The sequence below is a fragment of the Stigmatopora argus genome, chromosome 17 (genome assembly GCF_051989625.1).
Source record: "Stigmatopora argus isolate UIUO_Sarg chromosome 17, RoL_Sarg_1.0, whole genome shotgun sequence".
Lineage (NCBI taxonomy): Eukaryota > Metazoa > Chordata > Actinopteri > Syngnathiformes > Syngnathidae > Stigmatopora > Stigmatopora argus.
Window position 1 is genome coordinate 13,496,609 of NC_135403.1, and position 23,601 is coordinate 13,520,209.

The following is a 23,601-nucleotide window of genomic DNA, read 5'->3' on the forward strand; positions in this document are numbered from 1 at the left end:
AATGTGCTTTGTTTTGACGACATTTTCTCAAAGTCCTTTGAGAGGAGGAGCAAGTGTGGCCGAATTTCACGCCGGCATTTTTTCGACTCCTTCCGGACTCCTTCCGGTTTGTTTGACAACAATCCAAATGACAGCGCAATGTGTCATCCTGTCATTTTTCTTCCCCGCAGGAGGTCCCATTGTCTCATTAATTGCTGGCGTGTTATCAAATTGGGAAACAGCTGGACTGCAATCAGGCGCCGTTTTGATGAGGGTGGGGGAAAACCACCCTTAGAGAACCCACCGGCGTGTCTGATGGCTTTTTAGAGGTACGAACACACGCGACATCAACCGTCTATTTAATAATTTAATTTTAGACAATTCTTTGAAACCTTTAATCATCAGTTTATCATAAGATAAGTAAACATCCAATCCGTTTGAGCTGGGACAGTGGCATCCAATGATTGCGTAACTGTCTTATATGGAATTATTTAAAAAAATATATTTTTCCATTCAAAGTTTGTTTTTGCAACTTTTCTCATTTAAATGCCTTGAAATAGTTGGTATTTAATTTAAAAAATAATACATTGGGAAAATATCAACCATTTAAAAATGTTTAACTTTACACATTTAAATTAAATAATAAACGGCAATAGAAGACCAATCCACTTTCAATTTTGGAGGAATAATTTTTAATGTATTGTGTGTGTGTATAATAAATGTATATGCATGGCTAGCTAGCAGGGGTCAGTAATTTTGAATAAAAATAAAATAAAATAGTCCTGAAAATTGATTTGCCAAATTTCCACTTAGCTGATTGGCCCAAACAAACATTTTTATATGACTTTTGATTTCTCAATAAACGTCCACCGAATCTTCATCAGCCTCAAAAAAATGTCCCGTCGGCGCGTGGCATTTCGCTCCAAATCGCTAACGTCGTAACTGCGTGCGCACATCAACACCCTCATAATTCCTGTCGTTTACTCAGCAGCTTCGCTAATTTGTTTTTTCATTGTGCGAGCGGGACCGCACCAGAGCCGCGCCGCCGTTGTCCTGAAATATTCATCGGCGTCCCGTGGGGCGCGTCCCGCCGAGACGGCGGCCGCCAGAAAAAGCAAATCGACTCCGAAGCGCTTTCCCTGCGCGGTAAACATTTTGCCCTTCCAAATACGTCGTAAATACGCCGTCCCGGGAGTCGCCGGTTTCTAGTGCCACTTTAGCCGCTAAAAAAGGTGCCGAAAGAACTTCTTTGTGTGTTTTGACGGTCTGAGTGCTTTGCGCGCATGCTAATGATGTAGCCTTAGATACCGAAAAGTGATAACAGTTGATGTCCAATGGTCCATGAGGTCAATAATGGCAACGGAGGCAGAAATGTGACATAGAATGTTTGCTTTTTTGCCTAGCGCTGTTGAAAGGTAAGTCTCAGGACGAGTTTCAGGTCTGGACACTATGTTTTGGTAGTCACCAAAGTCTTGGTCTTGTCTCAGGATGGATTGACTAAAATATCGCTCTGGTCTGGGCTTTCTCAGTGTATCGGTTTGTCTGGGGTTGTGGTCACGGTCTACGCATGAACAAAAGCCAACAATGGCCATAAGCAGTTTCACTGAGCCGACGTGTGAGTGTAGAAGAGTTTGTATGTACATGCGTTGTCCCTTTAAGAAGGTACGTCTGTCAGGGTCTTAGCAAGTTCTCCAACAAAAAACAATAAAAGTCTGTGAAATTTGGAGCTTTTCTTTAGCCTAATAATTACTAGGGCATTAAGTATGACTAAATAGTAATTCACAGTTTTTATTTAGGGAATTTGAGCAACGATTTAAACGGTAATTTTCACTTACCTTCCGGGCGACCAAAAGACCGGCGACCAAAAGACCGTGTACCGAGTCTGGGATAGCTGAAGCATCGGTTTGGTCTGAGTCTGGGCTTCCTAAAGTATCGTTCTAGTCTAGTCTGGGCTTCCTAAAGTATCGGTCTGGTCTCATCTCGGTCCGATCTGGGCTCCTTAAAGGATTGGTTTGGTGTGGTTTCAGCTCCTCAAAGTCCCGATCTGGTTTGAGCTCCCTCGTAAATGTTGTTTAAAATTTTGTTCAAGTCTGGCTCTGGCAGATTCTGATGTCAAGCTTTGCCTCCCTGTGGTTCAGTCTAATTTAAGAATCTCCCGACTCCCGAATTGTGTCGGCAGGTCGGCGAGCCACCGCATCCCTCCCCCGAGGATTTCTGAAGGTTAACAGGATACTCACCGCGTGCCGGCGGGCGCAACTTTAGCTATTCTCATCTCATTTGAATAAGAGCGAGGCCGCCTCGTGTCGAGCCCTTTTGTTATACTCATCCCTCCCGAGACCTTGCGTCGGGAAACCATATCACGGAGGTTCCTGTTGTGGAGGAAGGCGGCGGCAGAACAAAAGCTCCTTCAGTGCCATTGATGATGATCGTCCAATCGTGGATGCTGAAAGCAAGCAACATTTGGCGACCGGTTCTCACAGCTGGACTAAACGCAGCCTGAATCATCAGAAAGACAAAAAGCCAAAGGAATCATCAAAAGTCAGACCGCAAAATTGGAGTCTCCCGCACCGCCATTTTTTTCGCTGCCGGTATAGTCAAGGCACGCTTCCCGTTGGGAGCTAACACGCTGGCTAATGACTGGGACCACTCGGGTCAGGGCTCCACCGTCACCTCTCGTCACTCTCGTTAATGAGACCGACCTCCCCGCATTCCTTACGAGACGTCGTTTCAAAGCTCATTAACCGGGACTCAACCAGGGAACTCTTCGCGTTCGCCAAACCGGCCCACAGGTCGTCTCTAATTAGCCGAGCGGCGGAAAAACGGCTCGTGCGCGCCATCGCGGCGAGATGAAGTTGATCTGTCGGCTGCCAAAGAACGGAAACTTGGACCGAATCATCAAGTGTTCTACGTTTTGTGCGGCGGAACAAAATTGCCGCAAAAACACGGCGACACTTGAAGCTGTTTGTGGTGTTTAAAAGAAGATTTCAGCCCGGATACAAAATCACGGCGTCTGCCTGTGTTGTTTTGACTCTGGCCGTCTCAATTTGGCGCCGTGTTCCCAAACACGGCAGGCGAGGCGGGAGGACACTTAACTACATTTTCCTCCTCACAAATCATTTACTTTCCCCTCAAAGCAAGGAGGGAAAAGGACGGGGACCTTGCAGAAAGACAAGGACGAAGAATAAATGAGCAGAACAGAAGAAAGTCGGCAGTCGTCATCAAGGTCTGGCTGGAGCGCCGCGGCGTTTGGGAGGAAATCATCTTCTTTAACGAGCTCTTTTTATCCCGCGATAAGTACTGATTATCTTTTATCTGCTTTGGTTGGCTTTCCCTCGGGAAGCGCTTCAAACCCAAAGAGCAGCCGTTTTGCCGCGTTTGAAAATAGATCATTGACACTTGGGTCTGTGATTGATGTCTGGTGTCCTCCCGCCTGGGTGAACAGGGGCGCTGGGACACCTGAGATCCAATGAGACGGATTATCTTCCAATATAGAGAGAGTTCTGTTGGCCTAGGTGACTAGAAACCAGGGTTTAATTTTGTGCAAATTGGCACGTGTTGGTGGAAAATGGTTGGAAACGCATCGAGCTGGAGCTGAAACAATTAATTGATTGTCATTTGATCTATAAAAAAGCTTTGAAGTGTTGCGATGGCTCGTTTAATTGGATTGGCATTAGATTGGTTTGTTTTCCAAGTGTTGTATTTAGTTTTCAGGTTTTGGGGGAAATGGCTAGAAACATTGAGCTCGAGCTGCAACAATTAATTGATTGTCATTTGCGCTATAAAAAATGCTTTGAATTTTTGCTGCTTCGATGGTTCGTTTAATTGGATTGGCGTTAGATTGGTTTGTTTTGAAAGTATTGTATTTAGTTTTCAGGTTTGGGGGAAACGGCTAAAAACATATCGAGCTTGAGCTGCAACAATCGATTGTCATTTGTTCTTAAAAAAAGCTTTGAAATGTTGCGATGGTTCCTTCAATTAGATTGGTTTGTTTTGAAAGTATTATATTTAGTTTTCAGGTTTTGGGCAAAATGGCTAGAAACATATCAAGGTTGAGCTGCAACAATTGATTGTCATTTGATCTTTAAAAAAAGCTTTGAAATGTTGCGATGCTTCGTTTAATTAGCTTCGCATTAGATTGGTTTGTTTGGAAAGTATTATATTTAGTTTTCAGGTTTTGAGGGAAATGGCTAGAAACATTGAGCTTGAACTGCAACAATCGATTGTCATTTGATTTAAAAAATAAAGCTGTGAATTGTTGCGAAAGTTCGTTTAATTGGATTGGCGTTAGATTGGTTTGTTTTGAAAGTGTTGTAGTTAGTTTTCAGGTTTTGGGGGAAATGGCTAGAAACATATCGAGCTCAAGCGGTGACAATTAATGGATTGTCATTTAATTTGAAAAAAGCTGATTTTTTGATGCTTCGATGGTTCGTTTAATTGGATTGGCGTTAGGTTGGTTTGTTTTGAAAGTATTGTATGTATTTAGTTTTAAGGTTTTAGGGAAATGGCTTAAAACATATCAAGCTTGAGCTGCAACAATCGATTGTCATTTGATCTTAAAAAAGCTTTGAAATGTTGCGATGGTTTGTTTAATTGGATTGGTTTGTTTTGAAAGTATTATTTATTTTTCAGGTTTTGGGCGAAATGGCTAGAAACATATCGAGCTGAAGCTGCGACAATTAATTGATTGTCATTTAATCTGGAAAAAAAGCTTTGAATTTTTGCTGCTTCGATGGTTCGTTGCATTAGATTGTTTTGTTTTGAAAGTATTGTATTTAGTCTCTTTCATTTTGACACCGCCCTGTGCTGTTACGCTACCACATTGAGATTCCTCGTGAATTCAGCAAAGGCATGAAATGCTTATTTGATTAATCGACGAATTATAAATAATCACAAACTGCAGACCTCGACATATCATTTGCGGATGGTTAACGTGGCGCCTTGCTTTTCGTTTGACGTGTTTCTGACTCAATCCATCTGGAATTTGAAGGTCTCTGACAGTTTTATCAACTGATTTCAAAAAGAATAAGAACGACAGGCAAACGGCAGACTGATTATCCCCTAAATGTCACGCTTCCTCGGATGCGTCACCGCCGTGGCTTCTTACCGATGGCGAGCGATAGCGCCGCCCGGAAACGCATCTGCATTCGAATGAGTCCCGTTGTTTTTGTTTCTCGGCAACGCAAGCAGATCAGACAAGATGGAGATGAAGTCATTTGAGCGTTTCGATATTTGATTTAGGACGTTGGCGGCGTGCGCTGGAACGCAATATGTCAGCATGTCAGTCTGATCCGTGTTGGCCTATCAGGCGCGTGGTGAAGTAACGGTTAGAATGTTTGTGTTCCTTCCCAGCTGAGCCTTTTGGTAGGCGAGTCCAAGACCAGACCGGGGCCTTCAATCCGTGATTTTGGGACGTTGGATTTATTGGAGTTTAGAACTACAGCATTGACGCCAGGCACTCACTCATACACGGTATGACCATTCAAAAGGTAAGACGGCTTACCATATTTTGCTGTCTAATATATCCCTCCCCCCCATTTAATATACCCGGTAGTGGTATATTAAATGGCGCACAAACGGGAAGGTACGATCCACTACGCACTCTTTATGCCGTGACAGGGTGTATTCACATTTTGCAGACTAAAACTACTTACTGCTCAGGTTAAAACTACTTACTGCTGAATAAAGTCTGACTTGGAATTTTAATGAACTTAAGTATCTATAATTATGCCCCCATGAACACCATACAAATCTTGCCAAAAAAGCTGAGTTGCCGTTCAATATATAATATTAAACGGCAGGGGTATATTAAATGGCGCACAACGGGAGTCTCAAAAAAGGAAAAATCATTTCATATACCCGGGTATATTAAACTGCAAAATACGGTACCTTTTTTACGGCCGTAGATTCACAATATGTGGAGCAGTCGGCATTCAAAGCCTCTCCCTTCGGCTCCCGGTTCTGTATTCTTAAGGGGCGAGTCCAAACCTTTTCAAATGTATTCCAAACATGGGTCAGTTTAAAGGTCAAATCAATGCATTGTCGTTCGGTTTTAAACTCATAAACAACCTTTCTGCCAACAACATTGTTGTCTTTGTTGCCGGTCCGTATCGGTATTAGGGGGAAAAATACTGAAAACTCAAGTACATAAAAAAACATGCACACACAAATTGCTGCTTCTCAGCAGCATCGATCAATAAGCTAATGTAGCAGGCGGAACTGTTAGCCAAGTACGAGAAGTTAACTTTACCTGGAAAGGATGTTTGATCTCAATCACGGGCGCCTTGCCAGTCATGTTTATGCATTTCCCTAATTAAAATGTTTTTGTCACCACTTTGTAGCAATCACTTTTGATGCTTAGATGAAGCTCGCGCGTATACATTTAGCGCCGTCCGCGCGGAGAACGTGATTAGTTTTGAACTGGGTTTATATCGCCGTCTGGATCAAAGCGCCACAAAGAAGAATATTTTTTAAAAAGCGCAATCGATAGAAGTGTTCTGAAAAGGCTTTTTCTCGTTGTTTACCCGACTACACCAGATGAAATCCGCCCCGCTGCTGTCTTGCGGGAATGAGTCGGCGTCCTTGGTTTTTAGTTGGGTCAAGTTTGTGTAAAACTGCGACAAGATGACAACCTTTCTGGGAGGCTTATTTACGATCTGCGCCGCAACAGATGGAGCGGCGCAGGCCTCGGTTTCGGCATTCAAGGCCACGTCGCTCTTTACGCACTGACTGACATTTGGGGGGCAGTCAAAGCGGGGGGACGTCTATCGCACGCCGGGCAAAATTATTTATGAGGCAGTGGGGGGCCCGACTCTGATACCAACCGCGATTTCACGTTTCAATCGGTTGTCTTCAACTCGAAATGCTAATTTTTAGTTTTCTCACCAGGATGTTTTCCCGATGCTGATCTGTACACAACCATATTTTTAGATTGATAAAAATAATGCAAAAAGAAATGTAACCGGTAAATGACAAATCATGTTTTCTCGTTTTTAGCCGAGCTCCGACACCAATGGCGATTTCACCTTTCAGTTCGGCCGTGTCGTCTTCAACCCGAATGCTATTTTTTTTTCTTACGATGTTTTGCCCATGCTGATCCATACGCACACATATTTTTGAACCGATAAAAATAATGCAAAAAGAAATGTAACCGGTAAATGACAAATCATATTTTCTTGTATTTTGGCCTACTGGTAGCTTCTGAAAAATTCTCTGCATACAAAATTATAGGTGGCTTTATTACACGGGTTGTCAATTGTAACTTTGAAAAACTGAATCGTCCTGTATTTTAGAAACAAAAACATGTTTCCATATTGAGTCGATAGATCTAGATCAGTGGTGGCGAACAAGTTAGACCCAAAGAGCCAAAAATTTGAAACTGAGGGTGTCACACCGTACACCAAAAGAAAAATTCCAATCTGCCAAAAAAATTTGAAATATTTATTGTTCTGAATTGACTCCGAATTTGAGTTTATTTACGATTAAAATAAGAGAAACATGAAACGAGGCAAAGAGCCACAGTACATACAAAATACCATAAGAAGCAAAGAGCCACATGCGGCTCGAGAGCCACCTGTTCTCCACCCATGATCTAGGTAGTGAATACTACCAATTTTTGTAGTAACACGGGTGAATGGCGTTTAATAGAAAGTTTTTGGTGTTCAATAATCAACATTACTTGGAAGGGTTTTTCGTGTTTTCTTTGGGATTTTGTTCGTGTTGAGGGCATAGAATTGGGAATCTGAATTTTTATGGATCCAATTAAAAGGTCAAAAGGATTTTTGGGGGTGGTTATTTTCCCCCAAATTTTGGAATTTTAACTGTTGCGTAACAATACTTTTTGGGTCGTCCTTTTTCAGTGGAATTCCGACGCCGTTATTGATGGGGCAACATGCCAATCGTAATTCATACCCGTCGCCCGGAGAAGACATACGTGACACTTTCGTCAAAACACGTGCCCGTCTGTCGAGTCGTTATCGCGCGGCTGCTGCTAATTAGGCTGTTTGTGTCATTCAAAAGCCATTAATTGAACACCACAGCTTATTATGGTGATTAAAGTGACAGGAAGTTGTGCACTACAATTAGGAGAGGAAAATAATCATCAGGCAAATGCAAACCAGCTTCGCATCGCTTCATCTCAAAATTATTCATTCGATTTAGATATGGCGGCATGTCAAGGTCATGGAAGCCGTGGGAATTCTAAAATTAGCCAAATTTGAAAAATTATTGGTCTAATTAATAAATTATTGACCCATACAGTGACGCCGATCATGTTTCAATGCAAAAAAATCCAAGATTAAACATAAAATTTGTTTAATTGCTAATTTCGGGTAACCGATTTGTCGTCATCGGGACTGACTTCCGATTGCTAACGAACCAATCAAATTGGATCGCCGTCTTGACTCACAAATTGGAGAATGAATTCACCGGCTGTCATTGACGTCATATTCAAAATACATTTTTCAAAATCCGATCTTCTAAAAATGACAAACTGTTTGATTCATCGCCGCCATTGACATAAGTAGCACGCCAACTATTATATTATTGATACATACGCGTGTCAAGTAGGTCGCATTTAAGGAGCCATCTTTGGAACCGCCAGATAACGAACGCCATTCTCGACCACCGTCGAAATAGAAAACACATCAGCTCGTGCGTAAGCTCGCCGATAAATGACATAAATCCGCACGCCATGGACAGCAGATAACGCGCCATATTTTTAAAAATGTTATAATAAAAAGCAGAGTCAAGCTGCCAGAATGAAGATAATTACTTTTGATAAGGCCCGACTGGGGAGAGGCTAAGTCGATAAGACGCGGCGGGGTTAGCGAACACACGCGTTTGCTTGACTATGGACGGTACTGGCGTCGGGACACGGGCGCGTTATTCAACCGTTGGCTGTGAAGAGGACATGACGTAGAATTTTCAGTTCAAGGAAGTACCGCGAAAGGACTTGTTGTTCAGAACTTGCATAGTCCGTCAAGTAGAAACCTTCATTTTTTTTTAATACAATTATTCGACAATCAAGTACTCTATTATACATTGAAAAGAAAGAACAAACCATTTTAAGGGTTCAATCATTTGTTTCACAAATAAAAGTACAGTACTTTAGAAACGTTTTTTTTCAACAAATAACTTCTGTACTGTAGTGTCAAATCATAAACTCGAATTTGCACGTACGTAATATTAATTTGGCAAGCTGTTTTACGTAATGTTAAACTACAAGGTTATTGATGCACAGTTAGAGAAGAAGCAGAGCGACTTTAGCCAATCAGAATGCAGAACACAATATACCCCAGATCCTCCTCCCGTATATAAAGTTTGCCTCTTCCCCCTCTCAATGAGATAGCAGCCATTGTTTGTATCCATTGACAGTCACACAGCGCTGTGTTTATTAATATTGACGAGTTCTTTGGCAGATTTCTGCCTCTGTTTCCTTTATTCAGCCTCATGGACCATTGGACGAACACGCGAGTTAGAACTTGTCACTCTTCAGATGCCATTGGTGGCCATGGGCATCCACTTTTCTAGCTTTTTATCCATTCTGTGAATTTAAATGAGGTTATCTCTCATGGACATCTGTTTGATGTGGGAAGGCCAATGAAGAGCTAGCATTTCTTAACAAAAATGTGTTTTATTGTAACCAAAAATTCAACCGTTTGACCAAACTGATGTTGCATTAAAAAATATCCAAAAAGCCAGACACTTTAAACCCCCTAAAAATCCCAACACTTTAGACGCCCTAAAAAGCCAGACACTTTTGACCCCCCAAAAGCCCAACACTTTTGACCCACTAAAAGCCAGACACTTAAGATCCCTAAAAAGCCAGACACTTTAGACCCCCTAAAAAGCCACATACTTTTGACCCCCAAGGCCCAACACTTGAGACCCCCCCAAGGCCCAACAACACTTGAGACCCCCTCAAAAACCCAACACTTGAGACCCCCTCAAAAGACCCAACACTACAGACCCCCAAAAGCCCAACACTTGAGACCCCCTCAAGAGCCCAACAACACTTGAGACCCCCTCAAAAGCCCAACACTACAGACCCCCCAAAAGCCCAACACTTGAGACTCCCTCAAAAGCCCAACACTTGAGACCCCCTCAAAAACCCAACACTTGTGGCCCCCTCAAAAGCCCAACACTTGAGACCCCCTCAAAAGCCCAACACTTGAGACCCCCTCAAAAGCCCAACACTACAGACCCCCTCAAAAGCCCAACACTTGAGACCCCCTGAAAAGTCCCAACACTTGAGACCCCCTGAAAAGTCCCAACACTTGAGACCCCCTGAAAAGTCCCAACACTTGAGACCCCCTCAAAAGCCCAACACTTGAGACCCCCTCAAAAGCTCAACACTAGACCCCCCTCAAAAGCCATACACTTTTGCCCCCCAAAAAGCCTGAAACCCCGACACTTCAGATCCCCTAAAAGCCCAACACTTTTGCCCCCCAAAAACCCTGAAACCCCCAACACTTAAGACCCAAAACGCCAGCCACCCCGACGCGCAATGACCGTAAATTTGTAAGGAAGCGGCGAGCTTCGACTTTGCTAACGTCAAGCGGCAGCTTCATCATCAATCACGGCCAGCGTTTGTAATCAAACGTCCAAGATTATGAAAAATGGCATCTGTCAAGCCAAGATGGCTGCCCGGCATCACTTCATCAGGAGTCCCCCCCCCCAGCCAATCGGTGGCTTCCGATGCTAATTTGGCATCCCGGCCGACAAAGCGAGTGAAGAATCGACTCCCCGACGTGAGTTTATCTGCGCTCCTCATCCATAAATCACTCCGAATGATTGCCCCCGCCCCCCAGCCGTCGCTTTGCTGAGTCTGCCGCTTTTATCCGGGAGGACTTGATATCAAACGACCCAAGACGATTGGACGAACCTCGGGAGCAAACGTCGGCAATTAAGCTTAAAGCCGTTATCTGGCGCCATCGGAACACTTTCTAGGCCTCGACCTCTAAAAAGGACGCCTCGGATTACGCTAGCTAACAAGCCGCGTTAGCGGCGTTCGAATTTCGCGCGAGGGGAAGCGCATTACCCGCGGAAACGCCAATGTTTCTACCCGTATTGGCGTAGCGCTTCTGTAGGCGTAAAGAAAGGGATTTTCAGAGCGGGATCGGCGGCGTTTGTCGGCCGGCGACCGCTCTGCATTCCCTCTCTACGTCTTTGCGCCTAAAGCACTCTGGGCTGGAATTAGAAGCGCTTTGGTCTTCGTGGGGGAGCTACAAAGCCAGCATGCGGGTTATCGCTGCTAGGAATCGGGAGGAATAAACTCGCGGGCAACGACGGCCTGTCCAATGTGTGGGGTTTTTATTTATTTATTTTTGGTCGCTTTGATCCACAATCAAAAACTTAGTGTGTGCCCACAGCAAGACCGATGGTGCTCTTTGAGTAATGTTATGCTCAAAGACCCCCCATTGGCTCACATTTAATTTTAAGATGAGAAAAAACGTTTTTTTAGGAATAGAAAAATTCATCCAAATTTGAGATCAAATTATTATTATTATATGTTCCTCATTTAACAGGATTTGAAGTGAAAGGATTAATAACATCATCGTAACTCATTTTATTTCCGTAAAATTGAAACCTGAAGAACCATATATACTTGTTTTTTGGACATTTGAATGTCATTTTTGTATTGAATTTGTATTTGAAATGTAATTATTAGCAACTAAAATAGTATCATGTAAATAAATACCCTCAACTTATTGGAGCAAACGCCGTGAGTTGAAAACTGCCCGTTTTTGTTGTGTTTTTTTTGTTTTTGTTTTTTCCTCACGCTAGGACGAGCAACGGCGTTCCAGCTGTCAACCATGAAAAAAAACAAATGTTTACCGCGACTCGCCGTTCTCTCGACGCTCGTAAGCGCCGTGGCGTGTGTTGTTGCGTTACGATTGCATTTCAATCGGGACGCCGTGTCACTCGCATTAACATTTCAAATGTCACTTTCTCTTGGTTTTTTTTTCAGAAGAAGCCGCTTTGAACTTTGACGAATGAAATGCCGCAGCAAATCGTGAGGAAAACCAATGACTATGTATGAGAGACCCAATCATATTTGTCAACACTGGGGGTGCCGTTAAAAAAAAATGGAGGTCATAGTTGCCATGTTGCGCTTCGGATTGAAAATGGCGATCCAAAATGGCTGAAAACTTTTCAATTTTTTCCATGTAAATTGCTCAAATATTAACATTGCTTGATTTCTTGTTTTTTTTTTCATGGCATGGATACAAAATGGCGCCGGAAGATTGATCTCCATAAAATGAAGTCGCCGGGGCCGGGAATTGAACCCAATAGCATCCCAGTCAGAAAGGACACACGGGAAATGCCGGTCCAAAAACGATGGCACCGCATCTAGTCTGGTACGTACCGTATTTTCTCGCATTTACGCCGTATTTGCCGCTAAAAAAAATGCTGACTGAATCGAGGGTGCGGCTTATATGCGCACAAATTCGACTTGAAATGCACGAAACGACAGACAATATGGCCGATACGATCATTTATTTCCAAAAGATAAACAGATAAAATGCTTTGCAAAATTTATTTTGACATATGAATAAAATTAAGAAAGAAAATGTATCTTGAATTAAACGTGAAAAACTCACTCACTTGAATAATAAATCCATTTATACAGTATCTCAGAAATACCACGTGTGATGATTTTTCTTAAGATTTTCCCTTCAAAGTATTACATTTGTACTCCCTATAAAAACCACGAATATGGAGATAAAAATTGTGAAACGGGGCGTCTAATACGAGAAAAATCGTAAAATTCAACAATTTTGAGACCATTTTAAGGGTGCGGCTTATACGCGAGGGCGGCTAATATTCGAGAAAATACGGTATCTATCGTCTATGCGGCGGTAATTGCTTACGGCGAGCGCTGTTTACACGCAAAGGTGAGCATTTTTTTTTCTTCGGCGTAATCTCCAGACGGCAGATTAGCGCCGCGGTGTTGATATTCACCCCCACTTCTCATCTGGTTGTAATGGCGGTCTGGGCGGCGGTTCAAGAGAGCTCTTCTTCATAATGCATCAAACGCATGCACGCACATGTTTGACTTTTGATATTTTTTTTCCCGGGCGCCACATGTAAAATGGATGGCGCCCTCGCGCAAGCTGGCGACCGATCCGTCAATCACCGGGGGAGGAGATAGACGACCGTGGTGGAATGCCGTGAGCAAACCGTGTCGAAATGACTGTGCGTATTATTAGGATTGTTGTGATAGGTCGGTATAGTTATGGAAATATTTGGGATTATAGTCGTGTTTTTGGGTGAATTATTTATGGCCGATATTAAATATTATCGTCCCGAGAGAAATGGAACCAAGATGGCGAGGCTTTGCTTTGTTTTTCGGTTTTTGACAAAAACTAAATAGACTGGTTGTCCTTTGAAAAAATAATAATAATAATAGTTTTTTTTTTAAATTACAAATTTGCTAAATGTGAATGCTCTAGAAAATGTAGCCTTAAATCTATTTTGAAATTATGAAATCGTGTAATGCAACTGAAAACATATTTTTAGAATTAAATGAAAAATATAAGTACCAAAAACCTTTTTTTAACGGAGAAACAAAAAAAATTACAAATTTGCTAAATGTGAATACGCTAGAAAAAGTAGGATTAAATACATTTTGAAATTATGAAATCATGTAATGCAACTGAAAACATATTTTTTAGAATATATATAAGTACCAAAACCCCTTTTTCTAGTCTTATTTAATCGAGAATAGGACATAACTTTAACTGTAATCTTTAGTCCACCCTATTTTAATTAACTTACTACTTTTTCTCGTATCAATAATACAAACTGGATTCCCCATTCCTTATGAACATATTAATTTCAATTTTTTCCGTCTTAGCATTAATCCTCTCTTGCCCTTTTCCTCTCACAGTACATTATTTTTTCTCTCTCTCTCTCGCTCGACTTTTGCGCCTAATTGAGAATTGCACAGTTAATTAATTGGCACGTAATTCCGTGTTTACACAGCACCCCGGCGCCGGCCTTTCCACGCCGCCGACAAACGGCCCGCTCACGCCGTGACCAATTAAAGCCGGCAGCCATTGTGACGCGCGCGTCACGCCGACGAGGTAGGCACATCTAGCGGGTTAATTACATTGACCTTTTGTTGTTGTTGTTGTTGTTTTTATTTTTTTTAATGACTTCATCTCAAGACTGTTGTCACGAGCGGTCGCAGTTGCAGTTTAAGATCAGTATTTCTTCCTCATGTTTTTGGTAATGTTAAATTTCAACCTGCTAAAGCACAGGGGTCAAAACTTGGGGACCAATCCCGGGCCGGCATTTAGAAAATCATGACTCAAACATATTTTTAAAAAATATTTCGCAAATCCTCCATGAAAGACCAAAAACTACAGGAATAATTCAATATTTACACTGGGTGTTAAAAAAATATTCATATTAAAAATCACTGCATGATCCGGATTATAAAGCGCACTCCTTTTGTTTTGCTATATAATTTTCTGGAAAAACTATTATGTTGACATATCCCGATTTGGGCACTTGCTCTCCTTTTTATTATATATTATATTACATACTTAGAATTTTTATTGTTTTTAAGGACAACCCCTCCCTACCCACAAATCTTCAGATTATTTTCCCCGTGAAAATCCTTCATTTATACAGAATATTTTCACCCCAAATCCACCATCCGATATTTTTACCGCTCCAAATATATGGGAAATCTAGCGGTCTCAATAGTAGCCAATAAATTAACTTGGAGACGAGGCGGGGCCTAAAAATGCATTTGCAAAAGTGTCCAATGAGGTTGAAAACGTCAACCTCAATGTAACTTATTGACATTGTTGTCGTTGGGTCTTTCCTCTACTCAGTCATTTGCACTCCGTCGCGGCGGTGCTTGACTAAAATGCACTTTAACATGCGTTTAAATGACATGGCGCGACGCCGTGGGCGTGCGCCCGGGGCCGGTTAATACGCGCTAACGCTAATCGTGCACTCCAGGCACTGATGTTAAAAAGCTACGGAACATTTGTTTGAATGAATGTTAATCTTTCATCACCCACACAAAACGCTGAACATCACCGCTGGAATTAATTGTTTTTTTTGTTTTTGTTTTTTTAAACTGCCTTTAATGTGGAGACGAGTTATTTTTGTCCGTGTCACGTTGGAGTCTTTAAATATATTAAATTATAGTTAGACTTTCATTTATTGATGCCACAATAGAGTAGTTCGCTTTGAAAATACAGCTTAAGTTTATTACTGGTCTGATATATTTTATATATATACTAATATACAGATATATATATACAGATATATATATATATATATATATATATATATATATATATATATATATACATGTATATATATATGTATGTATGTGTATATATGTATGCATGTGTATATATGTATGTATATATGTATGTATATATGTATGTATGTGATATATGTATGTATATATGTATGTATGTGTATATTTGTATGTATGTGTATATGTGTGTGTATATACATGTATGTATATATATATGTATATATATATATATGTATGTATATTTATATATGTATGTATATGTGTATATATATATATGTATATATATATGTATATATGTGTGTATGTATATATATATATGTGTGTGTATGTATATGTATATGTATATATATGTATGTATATGTATATATATGTGTATGTATGTATGTATATATATGTGTATGTATGTATGTGTATGTATGTATGTGTATATATATGTATGTAGATGTATATATATGTATGGAGATGTATAAATATGTATGGAGATGTATATGTATGTATATATATGTATGTATATATATGTATGTATATATATGTATGTATATGTATATATGTATGTATATATATATGTATGTATATGTATATATATTTTTTCATGAACAAGCGTTGAAATCCAAAGAGGTCTCAGCCTATTCAAATGACTCTTGAAGCGCTGCTGTCGTCCTTCAATGCTAATGGCAATGTCCCCCGGCGGCCGCCAGTCACGGCCCGGTCGCCACCCCCCTTGGCGGATCGCCCCGGGGCGCAATACGTCTTGGCGCCGTGAGCTGTCGACCTTCCACCGATGCCCGCCCGATTTCCCAGTTTGCGGTAGTCGAACGGAAAAGGCCAATGGTCCTGACGCTAAGCGGGCACGGATCACTGGGGGGTGGGTCTAAACATTGACATATTTTTCTGCGACACGCCACAGTCGACTGGTATTCACGGGGGTCAAAGTCTACCGCGAATCGCCGCTATTTCCGAAACCGTGCGCCGAGGTCAGGCCGGCCTCGTTTTGTCGCGCGAGTCCGGCCTGAACGCAACACGAGTCCCGTTATACCGACAGCGAATTGTGAGGACGCAAATCTACGACTTACACGATCTTAAATTTAATCAGGGATGGAAAACTATTTAGCATCGGCCCGCTAGCCACTGAAGTCGACTGCATAAAATATCACGCTAGCTATTTGATGAAGTGCGGAAGGGCAAAGTGGCGCGCAAACGCACGTTAGCCTCTGACTTTTATTGGGATTCCACGTCACACGCAATAACGATGAGACCTTTATTACGCCGCATTAATCTCTGGCCCACGCCGCGTTTACGGCCGAGGTCAAATATCGGCGCGGTGACCTTGGAGAAGCCGCTTTCATCCATCATCGTGTAGCGCGACAGGAAATTGTCACCGGGCGCTCGCCGCTCGATTTACATAGACGCCAATCGCCGTAAGACCCTCGAGACTTGATCGTTATGCGAAACTTGGCTAGCTCGCTAATTATTTTCTTTCGGGTCTGGGTTAGCCTCCAACGGTAAGTTTTTTTGGAGGGCAAAAAATAATCGGGTTTTTGTATCGTTATCGGAAAAACTGTTTCGCTTGTTTTCCATTATTCCTTTAATTTGTGTGTTCTTGGTTTTTGATCAGATAAAAATTGCCCTCTTATACTCCAGTGCGACTTATATATTGTTTTTTTCCACTGCATTTTGCGACTTATACTCCAAAAAATACGGTATGTAAAATCTAGGACTTTTAGTCAGAAAACATTCTTGATTGCTGGTTTATATTAAATGTGTATTTGCTTAGGATATTTTTTTAAAGATCATTTCTTTTAAAAATATCGGAATCTTATTAAAAAGTAAGTAAAGAATGTTACTTTTTCTGTAAAAACACCTTATTTTTTAGAGTTGGATTTTTTAAACCATCCTTGCTAGGAATTTTAATTTCCGAATTGTAATTAAAGTTCAACCTAAACAAGTCACACGATTCCTCACCTCGGCCTTAAAACAAAACGATTCCAGAGAAAATAAAGATTGACCTTCAAAGGCCATAAAAATGCCAATTTGCAGTTCAAGGACCCAACCAGAACGGCGCCGGCGTGCTTTTTAATTCCAACCGGCGGAATCAGCAGGAGCACCTGTGTTTTACACGGCAGCCGCGATAAAAGAAACCCGTCGGAGACCGTTCCCGCTTTGAGTAAACAGCGCCGCCCTTAAAAACCGTGTCTTATCTCGCCGTCCGTGCCGTCCTCGCCTGGACGGGTTTACGACGCCGCCGAGCCGGAAAAGACTTTGGGAAGATAACTCCACGTCCCGGCGGGCGCGGGACGTTAGCCGATACGGCTTTGCGGGAGCAAAGCTCGCCTTGTTTTTCCGTCGGCATTGTTTTTTTTTTATCTGGGCTCAGGATTCGAGCCGCGACTTTTCCCGCGTTGGCCCGGCGGAGAATTAAACGTCTGACAGATGTGCGGGAGGGCGGCGAGCGATGGTTCCCGCGGCGGCTCCCGCTTGGCCGCCGGTCCCTCGACGGGTGATGCGCGCCGCCGGGCCCGACTAAACGAATGATGAAAGCCAGCCAGATGGGAGAGGAACAACAGCTTTAGGAAAATGAGAAGGAGGGGAAAAAGAATGTCAGGCAAAGTCAAAGAGAGGGCGCCATTTCATCCGCCGCTGAGTTCAATTCCGCGCTAGTCATTAGGAAACTCCTCAGATCAGACAGCGCATTTCCACCGGCAAGTTCGGTCCAGTCCGTTACGCGACATGGATTTGTAAGTCCTTGCGTGTCTTGGATTTGTTGTTCCTTGTGTGTCTTGGATTTTTAGGTCCATATGTGTCTTTGATTTGTACGTCCTTGTGTCTTTGATTTGTCAGTCCTTGTGTGTCTTTGATTTGTAAGCTCTTATGTGTGTTCGATTTGTAAGTCCTTAGTTGTTTTGGATTTGTAAGTCCTTACGTGTCTTTGATTTGTACTTACATGTCTTCAATTTCTAAGTCCTTACTTGTCTTGGATTTGTAAGTCCTTGCGTGTCTTGGATTTGTAAGTCCTTGTGTCTTGGATTTGTTAGTCCTTGCGTGTCTTGGATTTGCAAGTCCTTGTGTCTTTGATTTGTAAGTCCTTGCGTGTCTTTGATTTGCAAGTCCTTGTGTCTTGGATTTGTACGTCCTTCGTGTCTTGGATTTGTACGTCCTTGTGTGTCTGATTTGTAGAATGTGTCGGAGAAACAAGGGCCGCGAAACCTGTGTGAGATGTTTGCATCCCCTGAGCACCAGTTTGACTAGGTCCTCCTTTTCTATGTTCAATCCATCGACTCCCAGCATGCTTTGCGAGCTGGGCCGCTAACTTTAATAGGCTGGGGTGCGAGTGGGGTGGGGCGTCGACTCGCGGAGCATCTGCTCGACCGTACCAGAGGAGATAAATCCGCAACAGGCGCGATGCATCTTCATTAAAGTCGGCGCTCAACACCTCGCGCTGAACCCTGCCAAAGTGTCCAGATGCCGCGTTTGAAGCCAGGGGAGGGGCCTAAACCCGAGCGCGGTCCGGACACGGTCCGGCGGCTCCATTTGGAAACGCCTAAATTCAGACATCCATCTCGGTTAAACAATCACGCGGCGAGACGGCGTGCCGCGCCAATTTTGAAAAAGGAGTCACCAAATGATTGAAAATCACGGGAGACGTTTGCCGTTGGCGTTTCGCCGCAAATGGCGCAAGATGGAGGCACGTGGTGATGGCTCGCCAAGTTGCTGCTATTTGCTCAGCTTTCAAATAAAGGAGGTGGCATTTGGAGTGTGACGTTCGGCGTTCGGCCAACTTGGGGAAATCGGAGATATATAAAAACATCCAACATTTCTGGCTCCTAAAAATCCAACATTTTTTATTTCAAGATTTGACCCCACCCGAAAAAAATCTCCCAAATATTTGATCCCACCCCCCAAAAATTATCCAACATATTTGACCCCCCCCCAAATTATTCAACATATTTGACCCCGCCCCCCAAAAAATATTCTACATATTTGACCCCGCCCACCCAAAAATATTCAACATATTTGACCCGTCCCCCAAAAATCCAACATATTTGACCCTCCCCCCAAAAATCGAACATATTTGACCCCACCCCCCCAAAATTATCCAACATATTTGACCCCGCCCCCCAAAAATCCTACATATTTGACCCCACCCCCCAAAAATTATCCAACATATTTGACCTCATCCCCCAAAAATCCAACATATTTGACCCCGCCCCCCAAATATTATCCAACATATTTGACCCCACCCCCCAAAACTTATCCAATATTTGACCCCGCCCCCAAAAATCCAACATATTTGTCCCCGCCCCCCCAAAATCCAATATTTCTGACCCATAAAAACAATCCCCCATTTTTTGACCTGTAAAAAACAACCTCCCACATTTTTTAACATTGAGGCTTCAACATTTTCAGACATGAAATGACCCTCTAATGATGATTCATATCTGCCTAGCAAATGTGCGTACATCTCAACTCATCAATAATGCATGCTGGGAACTATTTGGCAAATCAATAACCCGCATGTAAATCTTCTCTAGATCCGATTAAAACCCATCAAAAAGTCTACTCGGGGGAAGAGCACGGGTCAAGTCGGAGTCAAAGGGGGACACCCTTGACTGAGGCGCCTTTACGCGCCGCTTAACGACCGACGCGTGGCGATTTACGAGCGCCGCCTGCGACAAACGACTTCATAACGCCGCCCGATGAATCCATTATTTTCGGCGCCGGGTAACGAGTCCGTGGATGCTCCGCCGTACGCTTTATCGGTATCTTCCTCCGCGTCGCCATGACAACAACAAGTACCGGATCGATACGCAATTTAAAAAAACGTCCTCAAATGGAGGGACCGGCGGCCAATCGCGTCGTGGCGATGGCCCAAATGTTCGACTCAAAGAAACGCTCGATGCTGTTTTCGATACCGCGAAAATAAAAACGCCACAAAAATCAATAAGGGCATAAAAAAGATTTGAATTCAACATTAATTTGATTGTTTGTTTGTTTTTGAAGACTTGCTTATCACCTTTGAAGACGGATCATCGTCGGGGGAGCGTCCCGCCAAGATGGCCGCCCTGGCGTCTCCATCCGTCAGCGGAAAAGGTGAGAATGAATTGAGCAAAGGCCTCGCAAAGGTTACGTCCGCCTTTACGCGTCAGGAAGAAGGCGGGATTTACGGCGCCTGCTTCAAAAGTCGCCATAGGTCAATTTATATTATTTTAATATTTTTTTCCTTTCTTTATGCCTTTTATTTTGGCTGGATTTTTGTTTTTAGTAGTTATGCCTTCCTACCTTTAATTCCATTTGTGAATATTTGGGGTTTGAAAGAACAAAATTACTGCTTTTATTTTTCAAGGCGCAAAATTTACACTTTTTATTATCCCAAATCAAAAATGAAATGAGAATGTTTTGAATTTTAATTTAAAAAATTAGGTGTAAGTCAGCGACTGTAGGCAGTAAAATTAATTTCTGTGATACTTTGGGAAACCACTAGTTGGTGTCCCAATTATCAAAGACAATTCGATAAGAAACTAATTTCTAAAATATTCCTAATTTGAATGTAATGTGAATATCCTGTCCGTAAATATAAAATTATATTTCTGAACTGAACAAGAGCTTGTACATTTTACTTTGAAATTTCTGAAATGTGACTTCCTGTGAATCCCAATCAATCAAACGTAAAATAAAAAATAAAAAAGTGGGCGTGGCCAGCTATCTCCGTCCGATTAATCGGCGCCGACAGCCGTCACGTCCCGTCGTCCGTCATTGTCAAAAAGACGAGCGCCGCTAATTTGCGCTCCGACTCGGGGAGCCTCCCAATTAGCGTCAGCCGCTGCGTCCGTCAAAAGGCAACGGCCAATTACCCGGGGTTTGTTTGTTGTATTTAAAGGGGCGGCGCACCTATAATTTGCCACTTTGATAGAGACGTTATCTCCGAATGACGGTCGTGACCATCAAAAATGCTTGGAATAAGTGGAACGGAAATTTACCCAAAGCGAAGAATATGTGGGTGTCGATAATTGACTTTAAAGATGCATTTCTTTGCTTTTTGAAAGGTATCTACTGCATTTAGGAAACAATTGTCTATTTCCTCTTAGTGACTGAAATTATAACTTAAAAATATGGATGTGTTGATGTTAAAACAAGTTACTTTTGGCGGAATAGCATCAAATTTAAGATCGTAGATCTTTAATAAGTAGAATGTACTGTTTTTTTTATCAAAGAAAATATTGAATTAGATTAGATTACATAACTGTATTCATCCCATATTCGGGAAATTTCACTATTTGCAAGAGGGTGAGAATACAGACACAGCAAAATGATTTTAAAACAAGTTACTTTTGGCGGAATAGCATCAAATTTAAGATCGTAGATCTTTAATAAGTAGAATGTACTGTTTTTTATCAAAGAAAATATTGAATTAGATTAGATTACATAACTTTATTCATCCCATATTCGGGAAATTTCACTATTAGCAAGAGGGTGAGAATACAGACACAGCAAAAGACATTTTAGACAGTCCTGGATATGTTTAAGTGGAGTTGAGAATTTGCAGCACAAAATTCATTTAAAAAAAATCAATTTACATCAATTATTTTTCCTGTCGCTTATCTTCATGGGGTTCGCGGGGTGCTGGAGCCTATCCCAGATGAAAGAAACCCCAAGTAGATTCATAAGACGTAATTAAAAATGAGAGAATCTTGACATGTACGTTTTCTTCATGAATAAATACAAAATTGTTCCTTCAAGTTTAACTTCAATTTCATTCATTCTTTCATTTTCCAAACAGCCAGAGGCTCGCGGGGGCGCTGGAGCTCATCTCAGCCAACAGTTGGCAGGCGGAGCACTCCTCAAATCTCTTCCCGGCCGCGGAAACGTCAGCTCAAGCCAATCGGACGTCTTCCGGTAAACTCGCCGAAAACACAACCCGTTTCCATTTGCCGTTGTCGACTTTGACCTCCGGGAATTGCGAGCACGGCGCTCGCTACAAGTCGGACCCGCCTCTGATTTCCTGCCGGCGTCTCAATCGGAGCGCATCTCATTTCCCGGAGGGCCCGATCGGTATCCCCGCCGCGGGGCTTTTGCGGTGTCCCGCCGCCGTTTTGCGCCAATTTGTGCCGGGCGCCCCTTTTTGACCTCCGCCTTATCGGACGGGCGCAGGCGTCAAGGACGGCGCCGCCGTTCTTTATTGACTTGTAAATACTGCAAATGGAAGGACGGCGTCCTCGCCGAGCGTTTCCAATTACGGCGGAGTAATAGGACGCCGTCAGGCGGACGGCGTTGTACCGCCGGCGTCTTTTATTGTGCCGCTCTTTGGGGAAAAAAAAGAACAAATGCCGCCTTTTAACACTTTGACTGGCGACATTTTTCAGCTCGTCTGCCACTTTTACAAGGACAATCAGACTCTCAATGCATTTTCCTTCCCTTAAAGCTCTTTTTATGGAGCTTTTATTAAATAATAGTGACAAAGAATGCCCCCCATTCCATCATGTTCCCGCCAGTTGGCCTGCTGTCTTTATTTTATTCATCGATATATTTTAATTGTTGAACAAAAAGGGGAAAACAGATAGATTTAATTTCCTTTTAAAAAAATCTATTAAAAACAACTTACGTTTTTTTTACACGTTACATTTTATTTACATATTTGATGACTTGATGGACAATAAAGGCTGAATGAGTTAGTCTGGTTTTATCTTGTCTAAATGCAGCAATTAGATTAGATAACTTTTCGGGAGACAACATTTTTCTTTCTAGCTTTAATCGTTCTTTATTATTCAGGAGTATAATTTAAATTTGGGTCCTTCCCCAAAAACAACGTACTTTGTCACTTCATGTTTTTTTAAGAAAGTGTTCATTTTATTTTAATCCTTTTAGCGGCAACCAACAAATGGAAAAGTGATGCTTTGAGGGAAATTATTCCAAAATTTATTGGGTTTTGATTTTTTTTTCTTATTTGGGGACAGATTAGATTAGATTAAATTATATAACTTTATTCATCCCGTATTCAGGAAATTTCATTGTGTCAGTAGCAAGAGAATACAGACACAGAAAAGACATTTTAGACATAAATAGATAGGTAATAAATAAATAAGCGTGTTGATGAAATATATATATATACACATGTACATCATACATATATGTATAAATATACGTACATACACATAGAGTTGGTCTTAAGTAGATGTAGACATCTGATTATTTTGAAAAGCTTTTTGTCCTCTTTCTCATCAGGTAAGGTTTCGGGTCTTTCTTTTTTGCCCTTTTTTTTGCAAATTGAAACTAGTTTCTTAAACGTCTAGTTTTGTAACACACCCGCAGTACAATAAAATTACCCTGGCTTACAAACCTCC

The 23,601-nt window shown here is 42.0% G+C and overlaps 1 protein-coding gene across 4 annotated transcripts in view; it reads left to right on the forward strand.

Annotated features, from left to right (window-relative positions):
* Nucleotides 1–23,601, forward strand: part of LOC144091700 (serine/threonine-protein kinase H1-like) — a 43,166-nt gene that overhangs the window by 10,655 nt on the left and 8,910 nt on the right. For 2 of the 4 annotated variants that reach the window (XM_077624268.1, XM_077624267.1), the window contains exons 2-7: nt 171–308; nt 5,329–5,448; nt 12,224–12,338; nt 13,966–14,066; nt 20,264–20,353; nt 22,041–22,156. The gene's annotated coding sequence lies outside the window, so the exon portion shown is untranslated. Of the gene's footprint in view, nt 1–170; nt 309–5,328; nt 5,449–11,562; nt 12,339–13,965; nt 14,067–20,263; nt 20,354–22,040; nt 22,157–23,601 lie in introns of those variants that run through there. The other 2 variants (XM_077624270.1, XM_077624269.1) reach the window with 2 other exon arrangements.